The following is an 18,323-nucleotide window of genomic DNA, read 5'->3' on the forward strand; positions in this document are numbered from 1 at the left end:
TTTTTCTGATGTCTTTTATTTTAAGAGCTTAAGTTAATTGAACTCTAAATGAAAAGCTTCATTCTGAATCACTGAAGCCAGTGACGTTTTTGTCATGACCTCAAAGGGAAAGGCATGAGGTCACATGGGCACAGTTTAGGAATTCCTTATCTGCATGTCTGGTACTTCTGAGGTACCAGTACGAATGGGATAAAAAATCCGAACAGAATTGCAGTCCCAAAATCAATGTTATGCCCTCTGCAGCTGAGAAGAATTTTTTGAGCAACTGGAATTGTTTCTTGCTATGAAAGTGTTTAGGATCTCTGCCTGAAGGGGAACGAGTAACAACTGCTGGAAAAAAATATGCCCTGATCTGTACACATCCTGAAATCTCAGGTCTCAAAAAGGCACTTCACTATGCTTACAAGAGTACATCTTGAGATGCATGCATTTAATATATACATTTAATGCAGTGAAATTAATGAGAACACTTAAAAGTTTAAGTAGGAGCAGGTGGCTAGGTAGTACAGAATAAGATCGACAAGAAAGAAGAGAGAGAGGGCAAGAGGCAGATATGCAGCAAAGTAGACCCAGGTTATTTCTATTATAGACAATGTATTTTCTAACAGAAGGTGAGTAGGATTTTTGCTGGAAGCATCCACCAGTGTTTTAAATGGCCGGTTGTAGATTAAATGAAATAGAAAGGGGAGGAGAAGGCTTAATGTAGAAGAGTAAAAGAGGTAAACAAATAATTGATGCTTTTGTTCACTAGTGAAATTGATTAAAAACCAACTTGAATTAAATCACAATTTAAAATTACTTTTTTTCCCCTACCTTTTAATTTCTAAGTTGAATAAAACATAAGCCTTCGGGCTTCTAAGAGTGTAAGGTTTGCTCCTAATTAAATTTTTGACAAGCATTAAAAACATAAATGTAAACAAAACATTAATTGGACAATTTAATTTTGAAAACAGAAGCTAAATATATCTAACAATACTGAATTTGCCAATAATTTTTCAGTTCTTCCTTTTACAAATTAAACAATCTTCATAGCAAACCCCCTGAGGTTTTTTGATCATTTGTTTTGGCAAACGGTATGTTGGAGAAGGAATCTTTTGTAAATATACTGATGATGGATCTGAAACAGTCCATTGCAGAAGAGCCTAAAGATATGTAGGAGTGTGATGTCCTCATCACTGAACCTTAGTAGATCAATAAAAAGGAGAAATGGAGCAGTAGTTCTATACTTCTGACTGTGAAATACAGGATTATTTGGCTTACAACACTATTTTAACTGCTGTGATCTCCCTTGAGGTCACAACTGCTAGTTTGGGAGCCACTGAACTAGAGTGAAGCGTTAGCCAGGAGGAGCAGAAATGAAGCTTGACAGCAGGCAGAGATGCCTTCCAGCAGAGACAATTCCCCATACTGCTCTGAACTGCTGGGTCTGTATAACAAGGAAGGTGTTCTCTGTGGCCTTGCTTTGATGTAAGTGAAAAAAGCTACGAAGAGGTACGCTAACAATCTCTTGTTAGCCTGTATTTGAGATCATTTAAGGTAAAAGTATAAACTAGAAGAGCCCTCCCCTCCACCCCCACATTACCTTCTGTGTGGAGTCATTTGATAAGTTAGTTTCTTGGATTTGTTCATATTTGTTTCTTATTGTCTAATTATGATTAAAATTACTTCTCACTAAGTTGGTGTTTTCTCCTAATAAGACTGTGTTTTTGGCAGTCTAAGTAAAACTTTCGATTTTGAGCTAGCCTATAGTAATGATTTCTGTTATTATGCAGCAGTAAGCTGTCAACCTGTGATAGATGATGCCTAATCAGCTACTGGGTACAACAGATGAAGACCATACTTGTGCTGAGGAGGAAAATAAAGCTTCGTTAAAGCTTGTGTTTGTAGTATTGTAAGTAGTGACAAGGATTCTCTATGAGGGCTCTGTTCAAGGAAGGAAAACGGCAGTCTGCTCAGTTATTTTAGGAAGTTATCTCAATGGGTGCTAAGCAGTCTGATGGAAATGAGAATACTCAGTGAGTATTTTAAAGATACACGTATAGACATTATTCATAGTTTATATTAATGAATCTTTATTTGTTTTTCCTTCTTTTATTTCAGAGGGTTTTTATAACAGTAACAGCTAGGAAGTTTTTTGTGTAACTGTTCCTAATTTTCAGTGAGAAATATCTCTATTTTCTGATAAGAGGTAATTTACCATGTTACACATTAGCATACTTTGGGGGGAGGGTGTTCTGAAGGTTGTCTCAGAGGCTCTGTGATGGTTATAACTTTTGTTTTCACTTGGATCATTGGCTACCATGAGAAAGTAAAAATTAACTTTTGTTTTTGATGTAAAAAGAAATTCAGTTACTGCTGCTACTGTAGTTGTGGGTTTTTTCCCAAATTAATTGATGTTAGTAAATCAATAAGCTGCTTCTGATGTTGAAAATAACATATATTCTATGTAATCATGTCAGTGCTTGTCTTTCATCTGGCAATGAATCAGTGCTGCCAATACTGAAAATCAAAGCAGGAAACTGCTAAAGTAAGAATACAACTTTATATAAATGATGTGAAAAGTGCTGGTACTTTACTGAGCGATATTTTGAAACCTGGAAATTTCATAGGAAAATAAAAATATATTCCCTGTTACTCAGCCCAAATGATCTTGCTGGTACTGAGCTCTTTGTTTCTTTGCTGCTCAGTTGTCTTCAGAATACTCGACCTCTGACATTCCCATTAGTCCAGGACTATTCCAGGATATTGTTCAGACCCTGTCCCTGCTGAGAAGTGGAGAGGAGATCTAGTGATGGACCCATTGGCAGCTGCCTGCCCTGCTCAGGCCATCGGAGAAGGCATGGCCTGTGTTGGGGTCACCTTTGACTTCTGGCTAAGCTTTTTTTCGGGAGCAGCTGAGTCTTTATTATTAACTACTTATTTGTAATGGGGTTATAGGAGTTGAGGACTGCATTGAACTTAATGATGGATGAATACACAGGAGTATAACATTTTCTTTCTTCAACTCTTTACAAACTAAAATCAGATTGCATTATTAATGGATAATGATGGATATGTCTGCTTGCATCTATAAGGTTACAAACTCCCATACTTGCACAACTAGATATTTTAATAGGAGCCAACATAAAGATTCATGACCATTTGAGGTGGGTTGTCACCACTCTCATTGTATGCAGACAGCTCTATACGTCTTGTGTCCAGAATGACCATGTAAGTAAAAACTTCTGGTTCAGAATAAATGTGGGAAATCCTGTTTTGTGGATTTAGTATCTCATACTTAATCCTTGATCATAAAACTTACTTGCACATTTGACTGCTCAGGCTTGTGTTAAAAGAAATATCTGTAGTGTTGTTTGAACGACAAAATATGGATGGAATTTTAGAAAGATGGGAAGATAATATGTTACAGTAGAAAGAAAATTAAGTGTGAGAAGTATTGAAGAAGCAGACTGTTAAAGAGCAGAGAGAGCATTTTAGAAGATCATAGGAAGAGTGGTGCAAGAATGAAGGAACGTGGAATTAATTGTAGGGTACTTTATTCCATACATCTGAAAAACCTGAATTGGCTTCATTTCTGCATATTCAATGTTTCTATTCAGAAGTTTGTGTATGTCTATTAGGGACATCATAGTTCTGCTTTAAGTAGAGGGAATAGTATTATTCTAAATATCAATTTGCTGTAATTTTTGACAAATCGTGACTATGGTCTAGTGAGTAATGTCTTGTAATTACCTCTGTCTCTTAAGAGGCTGGACTAAGACTGACTCCCATAGAAATAGCTACTCCACAGATAAATGTTTAATTATTATTTGGAATTGTTTAGAATCCCCAGATGAAAGACACAGGAAGTGAAGAATGGCAACATGCTGTAGAATGCCATTAATTTACAGTAATTGACATATCCAGTGCAATCATTGAATTTTATGAAACAGTCAATAAGGAGAAAATCATACTTATTTGCAGTCACAAGGCTTAAACTGTCTCTCTTGTTGCAGCAGCTGTGATTCATTTCCTCTACACAGGGAGCGGAAAATGGTTCCCTGGGACAGGGAAAGGGTCAGAACATGTCAGAGGCGCTTTTTGCATAGACTTATGTGAGGAGCATCAGAAATATGCAATACATTACCTGTGAGACCTCTTTGATTGCTTCATATTTTCTTGCTTCTATTTGGAGAAGGCATTAACTAATCTAATGCAATGGGATAAAATGAACTATTAGAAGGCTGAGGAAGATTACTAGATCACAGTCAGCTTGTCTTTCTGTCTTTTGGCAATAGACTGTCCTTACAAACGATATTGTGGGGAAAAACCCGACTCTAATCTGAAGTGGGGCATAAAGGAGGAAGGGAGATGCTTTTTCCTTTTGTAAATCTACTGCAATAAAATGGAAGTAGAAAACATAACATTTGTTTCAATGACTTAGCATAGATAATTGCTTAGTTATACATTTCCTTATCTTTGTAGAACCCAGAGACTTTCTCTAGATCTTAGCTGTAATTGTTGATGGAATTTCTGTTTGGAAGACCTTCCTGTATTTTACTCTCTGATCATAATAAAAAGGATGCATAAGCTCTTTTTGATTGTGAAATAAATCCAAGATAGCAATAGAGACTAATGGTTCGGTACTCTGAGTCGATAAATTGCTATTTACAATCTTTATATCAACTATTTTCTATTGCAGCCTAGGGTTTTATGAGCAGAGCTCTGCACATGATAACATCTCTAACATGGTTCATTTAAATCAAGCAAGCCACAATGATAAAACCACACCCCAATGCTGGATTAGTCAATTTGTTGTAACTGAACAGTACATCACTATTAAGGTTCATAATGGGTTTTGTGAACTCAGTAGATTCCCATCTAAATGAGGTTTTATGGGATTTATCTGTCTTTAATGCTAACTGTTCAAGATTTGTAGATGTTAAAAACAAATGTAAGTGCCAGGCTCAAACGTATTCAGATGTTACAGTGTTGTTACTGGCTTTTCCCAAATGTCATCAAAATAGATGAGCACAGTAATAAATACCTCATGTTTCATAATATGCAAATAGTTAAAAAGCAGAGATTTTTCAACTTTTCCCTTTTTCAAATGGTGGATGGATTCATAACTGAGGTTATCGTGAGTACAGAAATACAATAAGGTACAGTGATTCATGAAACAAGGTGGGAATAAATGCTAACACTGAATAGGGCAATAATGTACTCTGTCATCTCATCTGAAATACTCTATTTATGCAATAGTTAATTGCTGTACTAAATACTGTTCAACTGAAGTATATCCATCTGATTAAATTAGCATGTAATGGTATCCAAGCAATTTAAGAATATATATCAAAGGACCTACTTCTGGTGGTGGAGTGCAAGCCCTTCATTCTGTGTTACCCACCTCATGCCAGAACACTGAAGCACTCAGTGTAATGAGCAAACCGGGCCTCTGAGCGGCCTCTTGGCTTAGCTCTGGCTAAGGAGTGTACAACACGGCTCAGAAAGAAGGATCCCCCAGTGTAGGAGGCTTAGAGGAGCTTGAGGGGGTTGTTTTGGGGGTCATGACTTGTTCTTTGAATTCTGAAGTGACTGATTTGTATTATTTTGATTATAAGATCACAGTAACTCAAATGTTTGCAACTTTCACCTGAGTATGACTCTACAAGAGCATCAGAAAGTTGAGAGCAGCGGACATGCCATGTGATGCTGACTTTTGGCCCCCAAATAGCCAGTCTGCTCTAAAGTGATCAGCTCATGAATGGCTGTGCTGGCTGCAGGACGAGAATCATAACATAGGGATGAAAAATTGATGCGTTCTCAATTTTTTTTAAATGTAACTTCAAATGAAATGCACTGAATGAAAGATTCATTAGTATATATCAATGGTGAGCCATGCTGCTGCATAATGAGGATTAAATGCCATATAAGAAAGTGCTAAGCCTGTACAGTGAGTATTCTTCAAATCAGTCAAGTCAATCAGCTTTTATGTATGACTTGAATACAGTCTGATCAAGCCACAGAATAGTTTTCTTGGTCAGAAATAAACTTCTGGCTTGTGCTGAAGTTAAACGTTTAGAGCCTTCAATCAGTATTGGCTAGCTAAAACAGAAATGTGAACTAGAGCCGCTCACTGTTGTGGGTCATAGCCTTTCCTCTCCTTAATACTATTAAAATGATAACTTGAGGGAGTTTTCAGTTAATGAGGTAATTACACTATCCTGGATTTGACCTTGGAGTTTATTACTCATTTAACAAGAAATGAGAAGCTGAGATATGTCTTTGTTGCTGGACACATCTTGAAAATTTTGAGTATAAGAGCCAATCAAAGCAAAAAGATTATGGTGGTGAATTAGAGTATATAAATTTGCATATTAATAGTGTTGCTGAGGAAAAACCTGCACAGTGATCATGCAAATCTTTTAACTCTGGGTAATAATGGCTGTCTGTCAACTGCAGTGCAGGGATCCACATGCTGCATGTTCCCTGAGAAGTACTGATACAGCATATTTGCAAAGAGCAAGAACAATTAGTAGTGCAAGGAAATACATAAGTAAGAAAACTTTTCTGCATAACTAAATTCTCATTTGCTGAATAGGTCCTGCTATATAATTAGAATCCCTCTCCCCTTTTCATCACAGCAACTTTAAATAAACAAATTAAGAAAACCCCAGTGTTGCTTATGAAATGAAAAATTCTCCATTTATTATCTTTTCTTTAAAAAAACCCAAGGTTTGAATACAAGGGCAAACTTCCTTTGCTGCTGTAGAATTGGGGATTTAAAACATACAAATAAAATAATATCTCAATAATAGATAAAAAGGAATTAAGGTTTTAATCCATTAACTCTAAGGACGTGGGGTCACAATTTCCTCTCAGATAGCCATGGCGACTGTTCCTACATATGCCATCTGGCTTGTTTTTTCTGTGGAGAGTACAGAAGTTTGTATTTTCTGAAACTCCAGGGAAAACAAGGAGCAGGTGGAGCTGGCAGGCAAATTTGGCTTCAGGAAAAGAAAAAAATAATCACACCCTTTTTATCACTTCTATTTATGGTGCGATGTAAAAGATTCTGATATATTTTTCTGTTAATTTACAGAAAATATTATTTTTGTGCTTAAAATACCTGCCTGTATCAGCATTTGGTTGACTTTAAAAGTTAATGACATTTTTTATCTTTAATTTTTCTTAGAAACCTTTCTTATAAGTTAGCTTCTCATTGGAGAAAACCAAACTCCAGCTCTAATTCTGACAGCTTAATAAAGTTAAAACAAAGATGCATCTGATGTGAAGGACCTGAATGTCAGATAGGTAAAAGCAGATATATGGTCTTAAAACTAGTAATTAATTACACATAAACAAGAATATAAAGAATCGCAGCAACTTTAAGTCATGCTTTTTATACAAGGAAATTGATGCAGGCATTCCAATAAGTTACTTACCTAAAAATTGCAATTATAAATGAACATGTTTATTTACTACATGCTAGAATTTCAATTCTTTCTATTAACTAGACGTTAAATGCATTTTTAGATTTTAATTTTTTTAATTAATGGAAGCATTATCAAAGTAACTGTTATGTATAGTTGATCATTTTCTTGGAGAGTTGATTCTGAAGTGCTACGTACAGTTTGACCTAGGTAACATCCGTATGTTCTGCTACAATTAATTGTTCTATTTCCTATAAATTCTCTTAAATGTAAGTACCAATTCTATTGCCCCAGTACCATTTCCATTTAATTTCCTTGTGTGTTGTATTGTATTTCCTTGTGCAACATGTGTCAAGCCTTATTTTAATTTTATAAAATCTAGTCATGTCAGTTGATGACATTCTGACACTTCAAATTTGTACACTAAACTTAAAATAGGATGAACAGTTTCCACACTTGCAGTTTTAATCTCCCGATCAGGACGTTAAGATTTTCATTTAAAAGTAACAATATTCAAAATCTCAAACCAAATTTGAAATGTTTGTTGTTAATGTTTGGAAATGTTTCCTACAGGGGTAAACAAGTATTTTCCAAGGAGTGAAAAATGTACATTCTCGCATGCATTAGTACACAAAACTTATTTTCTCCAATTTAAGTTTTATATCATAACTTCTCTATAATGAAGCTCAATTTTGGTGATTGGAATGCTTACAGAAAAAGAAAATATATTTATACAATGAATTATATCTTCTGATGACTGTATACAGTTACTATCAGCGTTATATAAACAGACCCTAATGCAGAATTTGGTTTTAAATATAAAATCTATTTCTTTTTATATATTCAAGCATAATGAAAGAGTACATCCTTTAAGATGGCTGTGCAAAATTAACTTCTTTTTAAAGCACCTTAAAAGTTCCAAGTTACAAAGTTACAGGAATTAATTTTCATTTCACAAATCTCTAGTCTTTTTCCCTTCTAAAGAATTAGAGTTCATTGGCACTGGTTAAACGAGATGAAAGGCTGGAGCTATCATATAAAGAGATGGACTGCCATGGTATCTCCTTCATGATGGACAAAAGAGGGGAAGAGATAAGGAAATACAAGTTTAAGGAGAGTCCACAGACTCAAACAAAGCAATTGCCAGCCAAACACCACCATGTGGAAAACAACGCGGCACCATGTATGCACATAGTGTGAGAGAGCTATAGCAGCGTTTCCTTCTGCTTTCCAGAGGTCCATCCACTGTCCTCATCAGACCAGAAGTGAGGACCTGTTCTTTGCCATTTCTGCAGAACCTAAGTTTGGCTATAATATGAGAATAGACAAAATCTCACCTGTCAACAGTGCTTAGGGAAGCACTGAAACGCAGAGAAAACTAATGCTGCCAGGACAAGGGCACTGAGCCTGGGACACTCAAAGGTGAAAACCAAGAGGAAAAAAAAGGCAGATAATCTGACCCTCACATTGATCTTGACCTGCAACTTTTTCAGATGGGAAGAGCATTCCTGAAAATGAAAAGGTCAGATGTCACTGGTAGGAAAGAATGCCACAAACCTGCCTATATAAAATAACAGCAGACAATGTTCCCCATAATATTTTTGGCCCCCGCTCTCTTTTCTATTCTGTTTGGGGGACTCTCTCCATCACAGCCTCTTGGCAGTAACTTTTCCGTAAATGCCCCCCTTGGTAGGGGTAGGACAGGACAAAATGATGGAGTGCAGGGGAGCCTGTTAAACTAATATCTTCAGTGCCTTCAGGGAAACTAAACGCAAACTGAAGCTTACTGTGGGGAGGAGAATAATTAGTGGACAACATGTGTCACAGACTGCAGAGGAAGTTGATAAATTTGAGAAAGAAATATTCTGCTAGGAGGCCTAGGACAAGAGGCTTACAATAACTTGAATTAACAACAGGGCAAGTTGTGCTAACAAGCGTGCTGGACTATATAAATACATTTTTTCCTCTCCACAAACCTACAAATACAGTCTCCTGCAGAGGAAAGAACATATATGCTGAAAATGGAACTATAGTCCAAACATAAAGTGTTTTATAAAAGATCCCAAATTCTAAATTTTCTAATTCACAGTCTCCATGATAACATGGAGCTGCAAACAACAGATGAAATATTAAAAAAAAAATATCCTTTTTTTTAAGTTTTCAGGGTGGTTTTTTTTTCACTATTTATTTTTAAAATGTTGAACAGCTAAGTTCCGCTACTTCCTTTCAAATCAAGTAAAGTGTTAAATCTAGTAATTTAATGTCTGTTCAAAGGGAGTCTTAGAGCAGCACCAACTGCTACTGTCCTGGCAGCTCAGCATGTTTTTGCAACAGGATGTCTGCTTATAAATAATAACAAAAGATAGGACCAATGATTTACAGAATCTTTATATCCTATTTCTAAATATTAAATTATTTCTGGGTATTTCCTTTTACAATTGTATTTCTGTTACTGAATCATTTTATGTCATTAGCAATTCCTTCCAAAATTGTGTTTTGTTAACATTTCAGGTATGTTGACAGAAAGTACTTAAACACAAATAAAAAGCCATCAAGCTTAAAAATTAACTATACTGAATCTTCAATAAATCATCATAACATTAAAACTGCAGAGCAAATCTTAACTCAGTGTTCAATATATGTGAATGATATGGAAGATAAAATCACATCAGAGTAATTGGAAGTATAAAGTTAGGGTATTCTATTGATATGTGGTGGTGTCTAGATGATTTTAAAGAGAGCAGAACTGGACTCTAGACTTCAAAGAACAGCTTGGTAAGAAAAGCAAAGGACTTTTCCAAAAGTTAGGTTGATTAACCATAAGTAATACTTAGTGACTAACTCTTCTGGGGTTTTTTGTTTGGTTTTAATATTATCCAATAACTTTAATAGGACGTGTGGACAAACTATGACTATTTTATAAATTGCGATCCCAGTCACCACTCAGTCACTCTTTATTTTCTTGTCAACATTACTGACCACATTTCTGGTTATTTCCAGTAAATCTTTCTCTTTATACAAATAATGCAGACCAGGACAAGATGTCCCTGGCTCACAGCTGTGCTTATTTTGATCTCTATTTAGATCTAGCTTCTAAATTATTCTACTAATCTTGAGTCAATACCTGAGCAGAAATAAACTTATGATAACAGTATTTCCTAGTGATGTAGTTGAGCACAGGAGTTCCATTATGTTATAGAAAACAGTGAACAGCAAAAAGAAAATCCAGTTGAAAATAGTTATATGGTCAACTGTTCTAGCCTCTGCCTTTATGAAGAAGATATAGACAATATTTAGTCATTCTTGTGGGATTTTAGTCATCCTGATTCAGTTAAACCATTTTGACAGAAACATAATTAAGCTTCAGTGAGTTAAGTACTGTTTTTTCCAGCACTCTGAATGATTATGTTCAGCAATTTGACAGCAAATAAGTATTTCAGATATTCAAATATAATTATATATATTCTTAAGACTCAGACAAAGATTTCAGCATGACATGACTTTTGATTTTGATTATGTAAAAATTGTTCCAAATGAGTGTATAGATGGAAATAAAAAGTCAGAGAAATAAGTTTCCTACTCCTGTACTTTGACTGGAGTAGGTGTTCAGGTTTGTGATTGAAGAATTGTTTTTAATTGTCATGTCTTGTAGCTTTTGGGTGTAATTTTTTCCTGAAATCTTTATAAAATAGTCTTTGGGAAAACTGAATGTTAGTATTTCCTAAGAATATGAATACAAAAAGAAATGTTTTTTAATTACCTGAAAATTAAAAAAGCTTTCATCATCAGCTACTGTAGTAATAGAGAAGATGATGCAAACATTTATGCAAAGATGTATCTTTTATTGTCTAAAATGCTTAGTCTGCTGAAAATTTGACTATGTTTTCCTTGAGGCATAATCAGAACAATAAAATGAAATTAGTCAATAACATTTTCTAACAGCTGTCTCTATCAAAGATGCAAATTCTGCCATGAGTAATGACAGATCACAAGGACCACGATACCCACTATCCATAGAAGACAGAATAGTTCACTGGAGGTTATTTAGTGTGATTTATCACATATAAGAAATTGCTGAAGTATATTGTGGCTGATGGAGTAAGCTCAACCTGGCAGAGAATGCATGTTCCTATCCTTTCCCCAGAAGCATTGTAATGACCTCAGAATTTGTATCAGTGAAAACTCTAGAAAAATGCCACAAGCCTGAAGAGTACTGCTATTTGTGTTGTAATACTTCACATAAGAAAACATCAACTGTGGTATGTTTGGTTTGCTAATGACATAGAATTTTTAGTCTCATTTTCATCAAATAAGTAGATTTTGGATCCAACAAACATCTAGATCAAACAAAAGGCATCATCAGTTTTAATCCAGCTAGAAGGAAGATACTTTGAGTTAAAGAATGATTTAAAGAAAAATGTGATAGCTGTGGATTTAATATTTGCAATGTGTGTTGTGATTTTCAGATTCTTAACTGCTCTAGAGGCTCAGGTGGTACTGATGGCCAAAGCCACTTCTGGTTTTTTGAGTGTTTGGACATTTGTAACTATGTTTCGCAGAAACCCAACCATTTAAGTATGCCTTTGTAATATTTGTATTGAGTAGCTGTATTTGGAACTGTACTCAAAGATAATATGCAAGTCTGCCTAGTAGCAAAAAAAGATTTCTTGAATATTTTAACAAATTTGGTGGAATCAATGGGTCCATAGGATCAAATCTGTTAATATTGGCTTCTCACTTAGTAAGTCCTCAGTTCAAAAGATTCAGACTCTCAGATGTCAAATCTTGGCTGCCTACCTGTTGTATGAGAATAGTATCAAGATATAATTTTGAATGTTTTTTAAAGTTTTTTTTTTTTAAATTTAAAAATCAGTTATAATAATAAGAAAAATTATCCAAGCATCTGAAATCTGGAACATTTCTTAAAATTCTAATTTTACTTTATTCCTTATATCCTTTATTCCTTATATCCTTTTTGTTGACCTGTACAGCATTTTGGGAGTCATTTAGGCAGTTTTTAAAGTGGGCATAAATGTATTCTTATGGTTCAGAAATGAAAAGAGAAAGGCTACTACTTTGTCATTATTTTTAAATCACAACCTTTATTTTAAGACAACACAAATTTAGAAACATGCAAAGGACATATTTAAGAGGAAATATCTGTTTCTGGTATTGACTCTTATTTGCAAGCTGGGAGCTAGGAAACAGGCATAGTAGGTGTTTTTGTTAACTATCCCATGAATGACAGACATGGATAGTGATAAATGTTTTTTTAAGCATTAATTTTCACATATCATCTTAAGTGTTGGACAGGATTCCATGTTAGCTGCTGAATACAGATTTTCTTTAGGCAAACGACAAAAAGAAGAGGGGAAAAAAAAGAAGGAGGAAAACTAATGAAAGGAAAGGTAAGCACATAAAGAAGGAAGACGGAACAACAGCATCAGCTGTCATGTCTCGCCTCTTAGCCAAACCCAGGGAAGGTGGCCATGGGAGGTGGTGTAGCAATTCTCAATCTCGTTGTGTTGGGATACTGGCCAGGATTAGGCTACTGAAATATTCATAATGTCTTCAGTAACCTGGAAGCTAAAGAAACAGTGGAAGTAGCAGAAGGGCTGCAATACACTTGTTTTAGTGTATTCTCATCCATTTCATGTCATAATTCCTTATGGAAATTCCTTTTTTTTTAGGAGGAAAAGTGGTATGATAAGGAGAATATTACATTCTTTCATTACTTTCTCCATCTAAGCCTAATTTTTAGTATTCCAATTTTAGTTCATCAGCTTCTACTAGCACACTCAGTAGCTGGTCTAAGGCAGGTACAGTCAAGTTGCTTTTTTTTTTTTTCAGTTTCTTTAGTCTTTTAACTTTTGATGACTCTAATAAAGAATTTTATTTAACCAGACTATTACTGCCCATGGCAATATGGATAATAGGCTTGTATGCAAAGTGTTTACTGCCATTGTATTGGTAGCTGCTGAGAACATGACATTTCCTTCTCAATACTGCTGATGTTATTTCTTAGGGCATTTTCTTTAACTGCTCAGTAGGGCAAATGTGCACTGTTCATCATGATAAAGAGGTATTACCTTTTTGTATTCCTGGCCATCTCTGTAATACAATAAAATCAAAATAAGGAGCCAGCAGACAATTGAAGACATCTGTTATCCAATAATGATTGGCATCTTGACTTACAGTCTGTCATTTCGGAATGACAAATTTTTCGTTTCCTAGCGCACACTTCCACTGAACTTTATACCCAAAGTCCTCAATTCTATCAAATGTATTTTTGATACAGGGCATGCTTCAAAAGCAAACAAATTACAGGTTTTTTTACATATTTATGATCCACTCAGATGTCTCTATACATTTTGTAAAACTCCTAAATAAGGTGGGACTTCATATGTTTTTGTGCTTCAGCAATATGGTTGTTAAGGGTTCTTTTTAAGTGAGCAGTAGAGATTGAGATCTGGGAAAAAAGCACTAATCTAAAGAAAGAAAATCAAAGTACAAAATTTTTAGAAGTTTTTAGACTTTTTTTCTTTTTAATTTTTATAATATTTTATCTATATTCTTTACATGCTGTTTCTGGAAGTTTTAGTACTTGCTACCTGCCATTCTCCCACTGTTCTCCCTGAAAGTCCACACCAAGCCAACTATTTGTAAGCTAAAAGGTTGCAAATATTTTCATGGCTAACAAGAAGAGGGAAAAGAATGTCAGATTGATTTTTCCATTTACTTGTTTGTCTGGGGTTTTTTTTAAATGTATGCTTTTTTATCAGTCTTTACCAACATTTCTAACAGGTATGCACATGAAGTAAGCCTATCCGTTCCACTCATCTCTAATTGGCAGTAGTATCCCATTATGATAAGATCAAGCCTCTATTGCGAAGAAGATAAACACTTCTGAAATAGTAATGGAATTTTAATTTATTTATCCACACCAAAATATGAGGTTATAGGCTGTATTATTTGTCAGATGTGGGTTTCCAAATAAATCATTTAGTGAAAAAGAAGAGATTAGAAACAATTGAAATTTCGTTCATAGATATTCCATGTGTCTTATCATCTGCTCCTGTATTTCAGAGGAACTATCTTTTTTAAGTGCTTTTATGTTTTTACTGACTAAATTATAGAAATATATACCTGATCTACTAAAATGGCTCTTTTTATCCTGGCTGCTATGTTATTTTAAATATTTACTCTTTCATGAACACTGCAGAGACTGCAGTGCCAATAACTGCTAGGCTTTAAAATTAACTGAGTGCTCTGTTTTTAGATACAGTGTCTAGTTTCCCATGTTGTGTAGGTATTGTTGGAAAAACTCAGGTCAACTATGTGAGCATTTAAATATAAATTTAGACACACATTGTTAGACAATTATTTGGAAAATGGTGTTTCTCCCAATGAATAATTGCATTAGCAGCCAAAAATTTTTTGGAGGAAGACACAAAATGTGGATAGATTATGTAAGAGGGTGAAATAGAAAATGACCAGAGATATACTATTAAAATGTCTTTTTGCTTGCAGAGGGGAAATTAGCCGTTGACCTTCCATTGACCTAGGAGGGAAGCTAATGTAACATTACAGGTTGAAACCGCAGCAATTTTTTTTTTTTTTTAGCGAACAGTTAAGTAAAAGGAGAGGATTCATAATACATCTTCTGACTCAAAGATTTTACAGTAAAATCATAAAGAAACTGAACAGCCACGCAGGAAAGTCCCATACGCAGTGAGATTAGACATAGTTACTAATGGACTGTGGACTAAAATTATCCATAAACCTTTTATGCAAAACTCATACTTCTCACAGCATCAATGTTAAAGATTTCTTTTTTAAGTTGGGGAATGAGAAACCTTGTAAGATGGGAGGAGGAGTTTTGCCCAAAACAGGGGCAGAAAGGTAGTGTTACAATATAAGCGGTCTAGAGAAGAGTGTGTCAGGAGTGGATTTAGGATTACAACGATGAGAGTGAGAGATGTTTAGGAGTGGGCAAACAAGTGTAATCAGTGATGTCAAGGAAAACAAGCAATCTGTGAGGGCTGTTTTTAGTGGACTTTATCAAGGTCTGAATCAGAATTGTCCAAAGAGTTACCCTGAAAAAGGAGAAAAGAAAAACTGCAATCATTGTTCCCAGTTTATGTTAAAGATAAGGCTGGTACACACAATCTTTCTCTCTGTTTGTATTAGCTCATTTCCCTACATTAGTGACTTATAACAGAAACACGTCATGAATGAGTGGTTTAGGCTGCTTTAAGAATCACTGTCAAGGGTATTGGCAAAAGCGATTTTAATAGAAGTTAGCTCAGTGAGGGGTGGTCGCAGGTCACACCTTGGAGGTAGTTAGCTTTGGGACGGAGGTGTGTTTTTTGGTATTTTAATGAGATTATAATGAGCAAAGTTCACCCAAAGGATAGTATTTTGTCAAAAAAATGACAGACTGTTGGCTCAGGGTAGTAAATATGCAGCTTGGGGTAGTAAATATGCAGCTTGTCAGTTCCATAGTACCTTCCAGTTCCTGTCTTATCACAGAGCCTGGCCGCGGTGTCTTCACTCCGCTCCACCCTCCGTGCAGTTTCTCTTAGAGTCAGCGCACCAAGCTCCCCTGGTGTTGCCAACATCTAAGGTTGCCTAGGGAACTTCTGTGGGATGGATTCCTTGCATGTTCGCCACACTCCACCCTGAAGATTTCTGCAGTGCTGTACCTTTAATATAAATTTAATTTCTAAGTTACCTCCAGCAATTATTCCACAGTCTCAGACTTTGTCAATGGTTCATGTCTAAAAGAAAGAGTACAAGGAACAAAGAAATCCTCCCTTTGAGTCTCAAGGTTCAGAGAAGACCGGCTAGGTCCACTCCTAGTCCCAGACTTGGTCAACAGTTTATATCTAAAGGATTATATGTATTTAGCAGCCATCTAAGGTTCATTCACAGTTTAAGGTGGATCACAAGATTTTAGCAGCACTTAATCATTGGTTAGTTTAACATTTGCAAAGTGAGTTAATAGAATTTACTATAATCACAACAGTGACTTAAGTACAGATTTGAAATGGTAATATTTATACTATACTTGCTGCCAGATACTCAAATTGATTCACACACGCATGTACACAGATACAAAGCCATATATATGTACAAAGGTATACCTGCTAAAAATTCCCCTTGAATTCTGTGAAATATTCACTCAAATGTCTTGGCATTTCTCAACAGGCAAGGGTTGAGCCTTGAGGAGGAAAAGGTTTCAGCCCAGGTCCCATCATCAGCTTTCTGCAGCGGTCCTCTGCATTTTGCAAACTGGAGAGTTCCCTAACTCTGAGAGGTGTCCCTCTCTGAGGGTGGTGCTGGTCGCAGCCCACTGTGCTCCAGGAGAACTCAAAGGGCCTCACTTAGGACTGCGTGTTCATCGCACGACGATTGGCTTTAGCAATCCGCAAATTACTGGAATTTCAGTAACCATGGTGTCGTTCCACTGGCTATGATCCAGGTAAGGGATGTTCCAAGGCTGTCAGTGGATGACTGATTATTCCATTATTCCTGCTCTCGTTACCTGCCTCGGCCAGGTAACAGGAGTGCTCAGTACGGTCAGTGCTGTTCCCCACCTTAGCCGTGCAAGAGTTCCTGGTACAGTCAAGGGATGCTTCACCACCCAACTCATTACACAAAGGCCAAAGCCTAGCTGGAACTCCTGATATCATAGAGAGGCCCAGGAGAGAGGCAGGGGGGAGGAATACACCACCACAAAACATAGTCAAATATAGCAGGAATTTTTTGCAAATGTGTTCCTGCTTGTTAAACTTGAGAATTGTTTTTCTCTTAGATACATAATGACTTTCCCAAGGGCTAAAGTACAAATCCAAATTGGATGCACTCTGTATACTCATCAAGAAATTTTGGCAAGAGGCCACCTGGGAGTTGTCCATAGTTACTGGAGTTTCTGCATTTCAGATTCCACATTAATGCTTTCTGGGTATATCTCATCTTTGGAAGCCCGCACTGCATGAGAAAACACATAATTTTGACAGAAATGCATTCTGGCTTCATTCTCAAAGAATAATTTGCAAACTTTCCCTGTCCCTGGTGTGGCATCTCATAATATCATGATGATTTTCTTTGAATGCTTTTCCTGGAAATGTAGTAAAAAAGGAATCTAATTAAGAAAAAAGTGTCAAGGAGAAAATATTGACATATAATTAAAATTCTTGGGTTTATGTATGATAATCTGACTATTTGTTCAAGATGAAATAATTTTTATTGCATAACTTGAGTACAGTCTAATAGCATAATACAGTTGCACAATGGTTTGCTAGAAAAACTTCATATATAGTGACTACTGCTTTTAATTAATTTTATATATTTTTTAAACTTATTTTCTTGAGCTTATAATATTATACTTCATTTTATACTGTGTTTAAGTAGAACCTGATATCTGACTGCTGTAGACTGTAAAGAGATTTAACTTGCCATTCATTTATCCTTTGGAGTGTGCTATGAACCCAAATATAGGCCTATAAAACAATAAACAATTGAGTACAATATTCAGAAGAGATTTTCTATATTGTTAATAGCTGTTGATATTTGTTGTAGACCAATTTTAAGGGGAAGTATATAAAGTCTGTTATTAATTTAGACAAGCAAATGAAACAAAAGAGAAATAACCAGTTTACAGGATGCTTCAGATTTTAAGTGGATAAACACTTTATTAAAAACTGATAAAATAGGGAAACAACAAGAATGTCACAAATCAAACCAGCTTCATTTTTGGTAAGCCAAATGCACTGTGTCTGAAAGGTATGAGGTGTTTTTTCTTCTGAAATGGCTACAAAACAGCAGCAATCAGTGTCCAAAGCAAACAAAGGTGCTCTGCTCTGCTAAGTAGTTCAGGAAAAGCATCTTGCTGAAAGAATCCTGCTG

This window comes from Gavia stellata, chromosome 10 (assembly GCF_030936135.1).
Source record: "Gavia stellata isolate bGavSte3 chromosome 10, bGavSte3.hap2, whole genome shotgun sequence".
Lineage (NCBI taxonomy): Eukaryota > Metazoa > Chordata > Aves > Gaviiformes > Gaviidae > Gavia > Gavia stellata.